The sequence below is a fragment of the Martes martes genome (assembly GCF_963455335.1).
Source record: "Martes martes genome assembly, chromosome: 14".
Classification (NCBI taxonomy): domain Eukaryota; kingdom Metazoa; phylum Chordata; class Mammalia; order Carnivora; family Mustelidae; genus Martes; species Martes martes.
Window position 1 is genome coordinate 31,474,648 of NC_137902.1, and position 12,304 is coordinate 31,486,951.

General features: G+C 40.1%; 1 pseudogene across 1 annotated transcript; it reads left to right on the plus strand.

The window, feature by feature from the left end:
- The first annotated feature begins 3,099 nt into the window (after positions 1-3,099).
- On the plus strand, positions 3,100-3,580 carry LOC308354996 (large ribosomal subunit protein uL15-like; annotated as a pseudogene). Its single transcript has one exon. The product of its transcript is annotated as a large ribosomal subunit protein uL15-like (transcript).
- Positions 3,581-12,304: the final 8,724 nt, after the last annotated feature.

The following is a 12,304-nucleotide window of genomic DNA, read 5'->3' on the forward strand; positions in this document are numbered from 1 at the left end:
AGAGAAAGGAAAAATGGAAATTTAACTAAATTTTAAAACCTGCCGGGGTGCCTGGGTGGCTCAGTGGGTTAAAGCCTCTGCCTTCAGCTCAGGTCATGATCCCAGTATCCTGGGATCGAGCCCCGAATCGGGCTCTCAGCTCAGCGGGGAGCCTGCTTCCTCCTCTCTCTCTGCCTGCTTCTCTGCCTACTTGTGATCTCTGTCAAATAAATTAAAAATAAAAACAATAACCTGCCATGGCTTGTTTTGAGACTTTAAGGCAAGTTACTTTAGCACACATTTATTACATGTCTCTGCTAAATATTTTATATACATTATCTAGTTTAATAATATTCACAGTTCTATGAAGGGAATTGTATTCATTAGGGTATAGGTTCAGCTCCTGTTATATCCTGAGACCCAGGATACAGCATATATATTCTTGATAGGAATTTATTTCTCCCTTATGTAACAACGTAGATTTAAGTAATCCATGATTGGTATGGTGACTTACAGTGTCAGGAAACCAAACTCCTTCTGTCTCATTGCTCGGTCATTTTGAGTTTGCTACCCTTGGTTTATGGCCTAACATGACTCATCACTATATCTTGATTCTGATCAGTAGGGATGGGTGTAGTAGAAGGAAAGGGCACCACTTTTCCTTTTAAAGGCATGCCTTGAGATCCACACCCATCTCTTACGCTCATGTGTCATTGGCCAGAACTAAGTCATATGATCTAACTGCAAAGGGTCTGAATCTTTATTTTTAGCAGTCCTATGTCCTACTACATTTGAGAGTCCTGGTACTATAGAAGATGGTAAGAATGAAGATTCGGGACCAGTACTGTTTATATTTTTAAATGAATCTGAGAATACAAAAACCCACTTCAAATTAAATTGTGACAATACTTTCTTATCACTTAGAATTTCTGTTGTGTATTTATTGAAACATAACTTTTTGATTAATTTAGACATGAGCTGAATTATATACCACTTCTGTCCATATATGAAAAAGGATATGCAAGCAAAATAAATCATTTAAGATACTTAAATTTTTTCTTCACATTCAGAGTCTATTTTCAATCACCTTAATTTAGAAGCATATATATCTGAATTTTTCTACACAGCGTTATCCTCTGTACCATAAAGAATGCTTGTGATGTAGCATTCCTTTAAAAAGTGCCTCACTATTTGGGGTGCCTTGGGTGTCTCAGTTGGGTGTCTGACTCTTGATTTCAGATCATGTCTCTATCTCAAGGTTGTGAATTCAAGCCCTGCACTGGGGTCTATGCTGGGTGTGGACCCTATTTGAAAAAATAAATAAATAAAAATGCCTCACTATTATCTCTAGTATTGTCTTAAAAACCGGCAACACTCATTCTGTAGAGTTTGATGGTGACTATGACTAAGAGAAGCTAGTAACTTAGTACTCATTCTGGATAGTCATGGATCTAACTAAAAATTGGGATCTTACAGATATAGAAAAAGGGGAGAATGGATATTAGGGGACAACTAGCAGTGTCAGCAGCATGGGCATCATATATAGCATGTAATATATATACAAGGTAAATGAAACCCAGGGAATGGACTAATTTGCCCAATGACACACAATTATTAAGTCACGGAGCCAGAGTCAAGCCTAGGTGTATCCAGTTTTAGAAGACTACTCTAAAACACAAATACGGAATTGACAGGGCTTTGAGGACACTGGCATACTCATCTACTGTGTTGTGGGAGTGTAAATCAGTATCACATTTCAGGGAATGTGATTTAGTAAAAAACATTACATGCACTTCTCTTCAAACCCAGCACTTCCAGGAATTTGGTTATAGAAATATCAGTACAAAAGTGCAAAGATATGCATCTAAGGTCTGCATTAGTGGGGCACTTCTACAGGATTTAAATTAGACGCTGGTACTGCAAATAAGGACAGGGTGATGGTGGCAGGTAGGTTTAAATTTCAGAGCCAGCAGAGGTTAATATTGTCTTTCATGCAAGCCAGTGAATCTCCAACCAGCAGTCGCAGCAGCTAAGTCCCCACTAGACCAGTGCTATGGTGGGATTTTCGGAATTCATCTTATCAGATACTCTCCAAGCTAGCTCCTCTGGCCATCCCAGAGATTCTGTGAGTTGCCCAGTATTTTTCAGTGAATTTCTTTTCTCCTTAAATTGTTACACTTGTTTCCACTGAGTGTAACTAAGAACTGTAACTGATACACTGGCCTCATTTCTTTTCCTGTAAATTGCCTACTTGTTATTGCCTTAGGACCTTTGCTCCTGGTTTTCCTTCTGCCCTGACCTCACAGGACTGGTTCCTTTGTATCAGCATTTAGGCAAATATCACCTTGTAAAAACAGCTGAGATCCCCCACCTAAAGAAGTTCTACACCCACACTTTTAATTCTTTATCAAATATCCATTTTTCTTTTCTTTTTTAAAAAAGATTTATTTATTTCAGAGGGAGAAAGAGCATGAGAGGGGAGAAAAGGGTCAGAGGGAGAAGCAGATTCCCCACTGAGCAGGGAGCCTGATATGGGACTAGATCCTGGGACTCCAGGATCACAATCTGAGCCAAAGGTAGTTGCCAAACCAACAGAACCACCCAGGCTCCCACATTTTTATTTTCTTCACAGAACTTACTACTACGTGAAATTATTTAGTTCACATATATTTGTTTTCTTGTTTATTTCTTCTCTGTCCCACAAAAAGAAACTGAAGAAATTACCTTGGCTAGGGGCGCCTGGGAGGCTGAGCGGGTTAAAGCCTCCGCCTTCGGCTCAGGTCATGGTCCCAGGATCCTGGGATTGAGCCCCACATTGGGTTCTCTGCTCAGCAGGGAGCCTGCTTTCCCCTCTCTCTCTGCCTGCCTCTCTGCCTACTTGTGATCTCTGCCTGTCAAATAAATAAATAAATAAATAAATAAATCTGTAAAAAAAAAAAAATTACCTTGCCTGGGGAAGTGCCTGGCACATGGCATGGGCACAATATTGGCAAAATGAATGAAAGAAGTTTATACTTTTGTCTTGAAATTGGGAACATCCTTTGAATATTCATCAATAGGAAATTGGTTAAATAAACTGGGGCACACCATGCAATAGAATATTATGTACCTATTAAAAAGATGGGGTACAGCTTTTCCGTCTGGGCTGCCGACATGCCTTCCAAGACTGAGGAAGACCCGGAAACTTCGGGGCCACATGAGCCACGGCTACGGCCACATCGGCAAGCACTGGAAGCACCCAGGAGGCCGAGGTAATGCTGGTGGCATGCATCACCACAGGATCAACTTCGACAAATATCACCCAGGTTACTTTGGAAAAGTTGGTATGAGACATTACCACTTAAAGAGGAACCAGAGCTTCTGCCTAACTGTCAACCTTGATAAACTATGGACCTTAGTCAGTGAGCAGACACGGGTAAATGCCACCAAAAACAAGACTGGAGCTGCTCCTATCATTGATGTGGTGCAATCTGGCTACTACAAAGTTTTGGGAAAGGGAAAACTCCCAAAACAGCCTGTCATCGTGAAGGCCAAATTCTTCAGTAGAAGAGCAGAGGAGAAGATTAAGGGTGTCGGGGGCGCCTGTGTTCTAGTAGCTTGAACCTCTCCCCCCCGGGGAGAGGTTCATTAAATGCTAACAAGTGCTTTTCTTTTCTGGTCTGGGTGTAAATTCTTTAGCACCCCTACCTCCCGACCTGTATATCAGAAACCCACCTAACAGATTTCCAGGAGTGAGGGTATGAGGGCCTGAGACTCTCTGTCAACTCCCCTCAGAAAGTGTGGAAGAGAGAGCACCAGCACTTAGAGGACTTGGCCCAATACCTAACTAGAACATTTTCATTTATAAAGTGAGAATGATAGCACATGTATGTATCTTAGAGTTGAAAGGCCAATTTGCATTGTATATTCTGAATTTACAATGAGTGGGAGAATACACCCTTTAACTGTAATACATGGCTCAAAAGGGAAGACTCGGTTGGTTATGTTTTGTTTAAGTAAGCTCTTACCCAGCATGGGGCTTGAACTCAAGGCCCTCAGATTAAGAGTTACTTGCTCTACCAACTGAGCCAGTCAGGCACTCCAAAAGGGAAAACTCAGTTTTGATGGGGCATTCTAAAGAGTGGACAAAGTGATAGGATTGAAGCAATTGTGAAGGATATAATTCCTGAGCCCAAGGTTTTTCCTCCTTGACTCTGTCTTTTTTTTATCATACCATTCCAGAATCTTGAGATGGGGCCCAGGAGTCTGAATCTTAAACACACCAGGGCTTTTACACATGAAAGTGGTTTGGAATCTAAAAGGTATTTGTCAGGATGTATGTATCCCTGTGTATTAATGTTCAAAGAACTACATCATGAAATGCTAAAGATTCTAGTCTGAAATTAGCATAGAATTTGGAAAAGCCAGAGGCTGTACTTGGGCTTTCTAAGGTTTGTATCTCCTACAAAAACATAACAATGGCCAGTGCCTGTGTGCAGATAGGACCTTCAGATCTCAGGGTAAATTATAATTTGCTACAGTTTTTCTAGTTCTTTCCAAAAATTGTGAAAATTTCTTTGGTCCCAAATAAAGTTGGTATCTACAACCCTGGCCAAAAAAATAGGATGACACTTAAAATGTGGGAAAAAAAAAAGATGGGGTACATTTTCTATGTCTTAATGTGGAAAGAATTCCACAACACTGCTAAGTAAAACTGTCAAATGTAAATGAAAGTAAACATAAGGTGATATTTCATATGTATAAAATGCCTAGAAATAATATGGGAAGATACCAAACAAATTGTTAAGAATAGTTAACTCAGGGGGCGCCTGGGTGGCTCAGTGGGTTAAAGTCTCCGCCTTCAGCTCAGGTCGTGATCAGGGTCCTGGGATCGAGCCCCACGTCGGGCTCTCTGCTCGGCGGGGAGCCTGCTTCCCCTCTCTGCCTACTTGTGATCTCTGTCTGTCAAATAAATAAATAAATCTTTAAAAAAAAAAAAAAGAATAGTTAACTCAGTATAATGGGAATTCTAGGGTAGAAAGAGACCCCCCCACCTCTTGCCTAATTATTGAAACAATCATGCATGCATTGAGTCTTTCTTTTGGTTTCAAACTGTCCAAAAATAGATTTATTAGAAAAATATTAAGGTTTGATATCCTTTGTAATGAAAGGAAAAGTTGAGGGGCGCCTGGGTGGCTCAGTGGGTTTAGCCTCTGCCTTTGACTCAGGTTATGATCTGAGGGTCCTGGGATCAAGCCCTGAGCCCCGCATCGGGCTCTTTGCTAAGCAGGGAGCCTGCTTTCCTTTCTCTCTCTCTGCCTGCCTCTCTGCCTACTTGTGATCTGTCTGTCAAATAAATAAATAAAATCTTTAAAAAAAAAAAAGAAAGAAATGAAAAGTTGAACACACAACTAATGAAAGGGCAGAAATGATTCGGGGGTCTCAAAAACTCCCAGGAACAGAGATGTAAAATTTTTCAGATCTTTTTCCACCGGTCTCTTGCCTCAGTTTCTCTATGCATCTCAGCGTCACTCTATCTCAGTGCTATACTTCTGTTACCCAAGTCTCATGCTGGGGATGGTGGCTAAACACTGGCGAATGCCACCCTCTTCAGCTTTATCAAAGGCTTCTTAGAACCATCATACAGCCTGTGCACTTACCTCCAAGTCTGTCCTAGGTGAAAGGGGAATGGTTTGTGAAAAACCACTTACCTGACATTCAAACTGCTGCTCTGAATTCTCTTGCCTCCACAGAATACATTTAGAATAATGTAAATGATGCAAGATTCCAGTGTTGGATACACATGGTGAGAACTTTTTCCTTGTCATTAGGGTAATTGACTCTGTCTTCTAGATCACCCATGTCCTTATCTTCCCATAATCTGTAGGCAACAGCTCATTTTTGAGCATTGTTGAGAAGCCTTCCACAAAAAATTTGGGAGTCGTATGTAACTCTGAAGAGGGACTGCCAATAGCTGAAGTACTGTATCATTTTTTATAAGCCTTGGTTAAATCTCAATCACATTTATTTATATAATTGATATTTTTACAAAATATTTTTGCCCAAATCAGTTAGTCCCATCAAAATCCACAAGGTAATGTTTTAAAATGTTGATGTATTAGAACAGATTACCTGCTAGTCTGTTTTATTTCAGTGTCTTAAAAGAATAAAGGATTATTGCTTTCTCAAAACAACTCAAATGTCAATCAACTGATGAATGGATCAACAATATGGGCATATCCATACAATGGAATATTATTTGGCCATAAAAAGGAATAAAGTACTAATACAGGCTACCTTAAAAACATTATGTAAAGTGAAAAAAGCCAGGCACAAAGGATCACATATTGTATGATTTCATTGATATGAAAAGCCTAGAATAGGGAAATCTATAGAAACAGAAAGTAATTACTAGTTGCTTCAGTCTTGGATGGGGAGAAGAAATGGGGAATTCAAGGACAACATCTAAGCAGTGTGGGGTTTTCTTCATGGCAATGAAAATGTTCTAAATTGATGTGGGTGCTAGATGCATGATTCTGTGAAGACACTGAAAGACAATGAATTGTACACTTTAAATGACTGAATTTTATAGCATGCACATCATCTAGCAATAAAGCTGCTTTTAAAAAATGTATTCCTATAAAATAGAGAAAGAACTTATACAACTCAATGCCCCCAAAACAAATAATCCAATTAAAGAATGGGCAGAGGACATGAACAGAAATTTTTCCAAAGAAGACATACAGATGGCCAAAAGACACATGAAAAATGCTCAACATCACTCATCATCAGGGAGAAAAGCAAATCAAAACTACAATGAGGTATCACCTCACAACTATCAGAAGGGCTAAAATCAACAATACAAGAAACAAGGTGTTGGTGAGGGTGTGGAGAAAAAGGAACCCTCATGCACTGTTAGTGGGAATGTAAACTGGTACAGCTACTGTGGAAAACAGTATGGAGGTTCCTCAAAAAGTTAAAAATAGAACTACCCTATGATCCAGCCATGGCACTACTGAGTATTTACCCAAGAAATACAAGAAAACTAATTTAAAAGGATATACGCACCTCCATTTTTATAGCAGCATTATTTACAATAGTCAAGATATGGAAGCAGCCCAAGTGTCCATTGATTAATTGTTGGATAAAGAGGATGTGCTATCTATATAAGCAATGGAATATTATTCAACCGTAAAAAAGAATGAAATCTTGCCATTTGCGATGACATGGACGGAGCTAGAGAGTATTATGCTAAGTGAAATAAGTCAATCGGAGAAAGACAAATACCATATGATTTCACTCATATGTGGAATTTAAGAAACAAACAAAAAGAGAGGGGAAAACCAAGGAACAGATGCTTAACTATAGAGAATGAACTGATGGTTACCAGAAGGGAAGTTGGTGAGGGGATGAGTAAAAGGTGAAAGGGACTAAAGAGTACACTTATTTTGATGAGCACTGGGTAATATACTGAATTTTGGGATCACTATATTGTAAATCTGAAACTAATATAACACTGTATTTTAACTATCCTGGAATTAAAATTAAAAAGTACTTAGTGTGTTTAAACAAACAAACAAACAAAAAAACAAAAAAACACATGTATCCATAGACAATAGGTAAAATTGGCAGCACTGTATTTCAGTAAAAAATTTTTTTAAAGATTTTATTTATTTATTGACAGACAGAGATCACAGGTAGGCAGAGAGGCAGGCAGAGAGAGAGAGAGGAGGAAGCAGGCTTCCCGCTGAGGAGAGAGCCTGATGCGGGGCTTGATCCCAGGACCCTGGGATCATGACCTGAGCTGAAGGCAGAGGCTTTAACCCACTGAGCCACCCAGGCGCCCCTCAGTAAAATTTTATTTAGAAAAATAGGTGGCTGGCCCGTGGGCCATAGTTTGCTGACTTCTGTTCTAGAGTAGTAAAATCTTTTAGCTGGGTTCTGACTTACTAGGAAAAAAATTATTGCCTTTTCCAGCCTCTCTTGCAGAAGTTTGTGTACAGCTTCCAGGAATTGCCTTTAAATGGAAAATGTATGCTACTCTCTACTCTCCATCTTTCTGTTCACTAGAAGACTAGAGCTCTAGCTGCCATCCTGGACCAGGAAATGACTTTGGAAAATGGAAATCACACACAGTGGGGCAATAAGGTAGCAGGAGCCTGGCATCCTCACCCCATAAATCACTGTTCTAACCCCAAGCTAATTTCAACTGAAAAAAATTATATCATATAAAAAGCATAATAAATAACTTTTATTTTGGTGCTTTCTGTTACTCTGTGCTCACCCCTAAAATTAGCTCCTACTACTAAAGTCTCAAGGAATTAAAAACTAACTCTGCTTCCTAAAGGGACTCAAGTAGATATTAGGGACTTTCTTAACAGCATTTCATTCCTACACTTGCTCTTAGCCTAGAGGCAAAGAATTGATTGTAGCACTTCATTCTGATTTTACTGACCTTTTGATCTAGTGTCTTGCAACTATATCTGTAAGAAAGATCAGGAAGATACATTCTCTGATTAGCCAATCCCTTGTAACTTTTAAAAAAAATGTCAAACACCGTAAATACAGGCAGCACCATATCCAACAGTTCCACTGTTTATTAAATCCCTGTTTCATCCAAGTCATGATCACTGTGTACACAGTCTATTGTGGGGTTCTCTATGGGTCCAGTAATGTGAACATTAGCTTGTCAATTCCTCTGCTCTACAGGACAGAAACCAAACTAAACCAAAACAAAACCAAACCACCAGCACAGGCCTCTCACGGGGTTCACCTTTACCTTGACATGATTAAGATAATATCTGAAGAGCTTATGTTTACTTTTATTCATGTTTACTTTTACTTTTACTTTTGTTCATAAAAAGATACAGGGCTTCAGTGTCACGAATGTGTATCTTCTCCTTAAGGATGCGAGGCATGAAACAGCTAGTATTTTCATGATTCCCCCCAACCCCCTTAATAAAGTATCTCTGTGTTTCAGAGTTACCCTGGTACGTATTGAATGATTGTGTCCCCTTAAAATTCATATGTTGAATCCCTGAATGTTGCTATATTGGGAGAGTTACGGTTAAATAAGGTCACAAGGGTGGGTCCCTGATCCTATAAAATTAGTGTCTTTATAAGAAAAAACATCAGAGATACCTCCGATCCCCGCCTCTCTCCTCACCCAGGCAGGTGAGGACACAGCAAGAAGATGGCCATCTGCAAGCTAGGAAAAGAGTTCTCACCAGAAATTAAATTGGCCAAACCCTTGATCTTGGACTTTTTTTTTAATTAAATTTTTTATTTATTTTCAGCGTAACAGTATTCATTGTTTTTTCACCACACCCAGTGCTCCATGCACTCTGTGCCCTCCCTAATACCCACCACCTGGTTCCCCCAACCTCCCACCCCCCGCCCCTTCAAAACCCTCAGGTTGTTTTTCAGAGTCCATAGTCTCTCATGGTCCACCTTTTTAAGAAAATAAAGTTTTGTAGTTAAAGCTACCCAGTCTGTGATACAATGTTATGGCAGTCTGAGCACATGATACACACTCCTAAAGGATGGTGTGGAAAAGAAGGTCCTGCTCCAGCACATTTTCCAATTATGCCCTGACAAAATCCACTTTAATACTGACATTATCATAAACTGGCTTCACATATTCTGAGCCTACTTGATATTTCGACTTGACTCTTATTCTCATGGGTGACTTGGTGGATTTTGGAGGTTCCCTGCCAGAGTGCCTTCTGACTGTAACTCCTGTGACAGGCAGAATGACCAACCATCCTGAGTGGTCTGGGACTGAGGGATTCCTGAGAATCGGGACTTTTGGTACTAAAACAGGGAGAGTTCCAAGCAAACTTGAATAAGCTGGTCATCCTAGATGGGCAACACATTCTGTTTCCCCAGTTACCGCTCCTCCTGTAGCTCCAGATTTTCTGATAATCCACACCACATGCACTCTCTCTGTTGAGAGCCCCTTTTCCTTTCCAGGAAGTCCTCTTGGGCGAGAGTCAAAAGAGCTCCAGGCCAGCTCTTTCTCTCAAGTGGTACATATTTGGTGCACAAGAAACACTCCAAACATCATCTGCCTGGACAAACTATGGGAATCACAGCTGATTCCAACATAGCAACTCTCCTTTACTCCTCTGCCCAAACTTCTTACTGGCCCATTCTTCCTACCCTGGGATTTCTCAGATGGAGTCAGGCACTACGGTACTTCTGAAAACTCAAGGGACACATATCAAGACCCCTGAGTAGTGCCATTGAAGCCCCACTCAGTAGACTTGAAGGGGCATGAGGAAGCCTAACAACAATGTAAAATCCTCCTCATGAAATCGCCTCTTTTATAATCTTCTTCTAAGCCTTGAAACTGGTGAAAAGCGCCAATAATTGAAAAAGCCCGTTTGGGGACTGCGGTTACCAACTATAGGGAGCAAAATTGCCCAAGGGCCCCAGGTGCTGCCATACTCTGGAATCTTCCACCACATCTGCACCAAAGACCAAGCTTTCCATGGGCTGATCTGGCCAGTGACTGAGTGCAGCACAGATCATAAAGCAAGCTCCTTCCTAGGAGGACTCCTGGTCATGGCAATTTTGGCTTGAGCATTCCCAGTCGCCTTGCCAAATCCTCCTTAGACTGTACAGCAGTCTAGGACACTTCCACCAACCTCTCCCCACCTCTTTCACTGTTTTTAACTTCCATCTATCTGATGGCTCTCCCTGGCTCCCTCCTCATCCTCTCTCACAAGTGTTTCCTCTAATAAAATTCTTGCACATTTAATGTCACCCTAACAACTGCTTCTTAGAAGGCCCAGACTAACATGAAGATTGTTCCTCTGAAAACATGTATCTTGTCAGAAACTCACTTGGAGTTTCATAGTTGTTGTATTATAATGTAGCAGGCAACACTTCCCGTTTGATATCCACTTATGCTACTAATCATAGGATGAATGAACGATATGGTAAGAGGGAATACTAGGGAAAACTATGAGATTTTACTTTACAGTTCTTGTTGTTCAAGCCACTCTAGGTTTTGTCAAAATATATGTCTAATTTGTATAAGTATAAAGCTGCAATTTTGGTAAGGATTATCATAGTGGGTGCTCAGTGTGTGAGTGGGAACATTATATACGCAAATCTGTTTGAGTGGGCAACTGGTCTTGTACCAGGACTTGGGTGAAAGGGTTGTTACATGCTATCTTGGAATTTCAAAGCAACCTCAACCCCAATATCAGCATTTTCCATTATTACTTTACATGTTCTTCCTCCCCAATCCCTTCTCATTTTTCTCTTCTGTCTTTTCACTGTATTTCTTGTAGTGCCACTGCTTGATAGTTGCTAAAAGGCAATAGTGGAAGCAGACTACAGAACTAGAAAAGAGAAACGGTTATTTTGCTTTTATCTGAACCTGGTAAGTTGTTTAAAGCTACCCCAAAGAAGGCAGAATAAAAGGAGCTTTTTATACTTGTTCTCCAGAATGTCAAGTGTCTCAAATCTTTCTCTCCTCTTTTTTTTTTTTTTTGAGAAGTAAAACTTCTGATTGGAATATTTTTATACAAAGGTGTGTGAAAAACACCTATACCAAATTTGTATTTTGATAATATCCTGACAAAAAACAACAACAACAAGAAACAATGCTTTGCCAAGGAAAAGAACTCCTTTCTGTAGTTTGTATCAAAGATGGTCATTTATCAAAATGTAACAACATGCCTTTGTCTTCATTATAATAGCAGGCAATTAATAAAGGTTTACTGTTGTCAATTTATTTCCCTATATTAAAAAGAACTGTAGCAGATATGGAAAATAAATAGTAGAGAGAAGAAATAAAATAATTAAATGGCCACTCTTCAAATATTATCATTAATTCTGATGTATTTTTTTCCACTCATAATTTGTTTTTACAAAAATACTACCTCGCCCCCATGATATCTAGCCATGGGCTCTGACCTCCCCTGAGGACGCTGTGCCCCTGGGACCTCTGACACCCAGGGATCTGAGAGGTTCTGTTCTGGGGAGGTGCTGGTGTGGCTATTTCCCCACCCGATGGCCTCTGTGAAAAAAAGAAAAAGAAAAAGAAAAAATGACCTGAGTGGATATTCACACTTCACTATTTGAGGGCTGGTTATAGTTAACGGTAACATTAAGGATGAAGTATTTGTTCTTATATTCTAAAGGAATAGAAGCCAGGAGAAACAACTGATTTGGTGTAAAGTCCAAGATAATCGTTGTCAGGCCTTCATTATGGCCAGAGGCTATTTGCCAATGATGACAGGCCTCGAGCCGTCTGAGCAGTTTTGACTTTACAAGTGCCTGACAGGAGTTAAAATGTTTCCCAGCGCCCACAGTCACGGCCAGTTCCCTCAGT